Raw genomic sequence first — 2,877 nt, forward strand, 5'->3', positions numbered from 1 at the left:
GAGGTCTCAATGTCGGCTTCAGCAGTCACATTCAATCCCATTCCCGTTTGGACCTCTTCCCGCCGATGGAAATGCACAAAATTCGGCCTGAACACGCGGGACGCTCCCCCCTCGAAGGCGAGACCGTCGCCAGAACCGCCGGGTCAAATCCGGCCGAGCTACCCGCGTTAGAGGTCTCAATGTCGGCTTCAGCAGTCACATTCAATCCCATTCCCTTTTGGAACACTTCCCGCCGTTAACAATGCACGATATTCGGCCTGAACACGCGGGACGCTCCCCCCTCGAAGGTGAGACCTTCGGCAGAACCGCCGGGTCAAATCCTGCCGAGCTACCCGCGTTAGAGGTCTCAATGTCGGCTTCAGCAGTCACATTCAATCCCATTCCCGTTTGGACCTCTTCCCGCCGATGGAAATGCACAAAATTCGGCCTGAACACGCGGGGCGCTCCCCCCTCGAAGGCGAGACCGTCGCCAGAACCGCCGGGTCAAATCCGGCTGAGCTACCCGCGTTACAGGTCTCAAAGTCGGCTTCAGCAGTCACATTCAATCCCATTCCCTTTTGGAACACTTCCCGCCGTTAACAATGCACGATATTCGGACTGAACACGGGGGCCGGTCCGCCCTCGAAGTCAACACCGTCCGCAGAACCGCCGGGGCAAATCCGGCTGAGCTACCCCGCCCCCGAACACTCAAAGTCCCTCTGAAGCCTTGCATTCGCCTCCTTGGAAAATTGACGTCAAACATTACCAAAATCGGGGGCACGAGCACTAAAGCTAAGTCTCACCCTTTCCCTATCCCTAACCAGGAACCGAACGCCCACCCTCAGCCTCACACCAACGCCGGTGCCACTCCAGACAGACACACCCTTCAAAACCACACCCATCCGGCCATGCAACTCAAAAAGGGTCCAAATTCAGAAACACCCCCTTCAAAAGGCACTCCATCCTCGGCCACACCACCGGGACATGCTCCCCTCGGCGATAATTAAGCCCCCACCACTATTTGAAGCCAACCGCAGCCGCAACTCGAACGGAGAAATCAGTAACCAATTCAAAAATGCGCTTGGTTACTGATTTCTACTGAGCCGAAAAAATTCTAAGTGTCGGTGGTTACTGATTTATACCAACCCGAAAATATTCTAAGTGTCGGTGGTTACTGATTTATACCAACCCGAAAAAATTCTAAGTGTCAGTGGTTACTGATTTATACCAACTCGAAAAAATTCTAAGTGTCAGTGGTTACTGATTTATACCAACCCGAAAATATTCTAAGTGTCAGTGGTTACTGATTTGTACCGACCCGAAAATATTCTAAGTGTCAGTGGTTACTGATTTATACCAACCCGAAAAAATTCTAAGTGTCAGTGGTTACTGATTTATACCAAGTCGAAAAAATTCTAAGTGTCAGTGGTTACTGATTTATACCAACCCGAAAATATTCTAAGTGTCAGTGGTTACTGATTTATACCAACTCGAAAAAATTCTAAGTGTCAGTGGTTACTGATTTATACCGACCCGAAAAAATTCTAAGTGTCAGTGGTTACTGATTTATACCAACTCGAAAATATTCTAAGTGTCGGTGGTTACTGATTTATACCAACCCGAAAAAATTCTAAGTGTCAGTGGTTACTGATTTATACCAACTCGAAAAAATTCTAAGTGTCGGTGGTTACTGATTTATACCAACTCGAAAATATTCTAAGTGTCGGTGGTTACTGATTTATACCAACCCGAAAATATTCTAAGTGTCAGTGGTTACTGATTTATACCAACTCGAAAAAATTCTAAGTGTCAGTGGTTACTGATTTATACCAACTCGAAAATATTCTAAGTGTCGGTGGTTACTGATTTATACCAACCCGAAAATATTCTAAGTGTCAGTGGTTACTGATTTATACCAACTCGAAAAAATTCTAAGTGTCAGTGGTTACTGATTTATACCAACTCGAAAATATTCTAAGTGTCGGTGGTTACTGATTTATACCAACCCGAAAATATTCTAAGTGTCAGTGGTTACTGATTTGTACCGACCCGAAAAAATTCTAAGTGTCAGTGGTTACTGATTTATACCAACCCGAAAATATTCTAAGTGTCGGTGGTTACTGATTTATACCAACCCGAAAATATTCTAAGTGTCAGTGGTTACTGATTTATACCAACTCGAAAAAATTCTAAGTGTCAGTGGTTACTGATTTATACCAACTCGAAAATATTCTAAGTGTCAGTGGTTACTGATTTGTACCAACCCGAAAATATTCTAAGTGTCGGTGGTTACTGATTTATACCAACCCGAAAATATTCTAAGTGTCAGTGGTTACTGATTTATACCAACTCGAAAATATTCTAAGTGTCGGTGGTTACTGATTTATACCAACCCGAAAATATTCTAAGTGTCAGTGGTTACTGATTTATACCAAGTCGAAAATATTCTAAGTGTCAGTGGTTACTGATTTATACCAACTCGAAAAAATTCTAAGTGTCAGTGGTTACTGATTTATACCAACTCGAAAATATTCTAAGTGTCGGTGGTTACTGATTTATACCAACCCGAAAATATTCTAAGTGTCAGTGGTTACTGATTTATACCAACTCGAAAAAATTCTAAGTGTCAGTGGTTACTGATTTATACCAACTCGAAAATATTCTAAGTGTCGGTGGTTACTGATTTATACCAACCCGAAAATATTCTAAGTGTCAGTGGTTACTGATTTGTACCGACCCGAAAAAATTCTAAGTGTCAGTGGTTACTGATTTATACCAACCCGAAAATATTCTAAGTGTCGGTGGTTACTGATTTATACCAACCCGAAAATATTCTAAGTGTCAGTGGTTACTGATTTATACCAACTCGAAAAAATTCTAAGTGTCAGTGGTTACTGA

Source organism: Chiloscyllium punctatum, unplaced genomic scaffold (genome assembly GCF_047496795.1).
Source record: "Chiloscyllium punctatum isolate Juve2018m unplaced genomic scaffold, sChiPun1.3 scaffold_1522, whole genome shotgun sequence".
Taxonomy (NCBI): domain Eukaryota; kingdom Metazoa; phylum Chordata; class Chondrichthyes; order Orectolobiformes; family Hemiscylliidae; genus Chiloscyllium; species Chiloscyllium punctatum.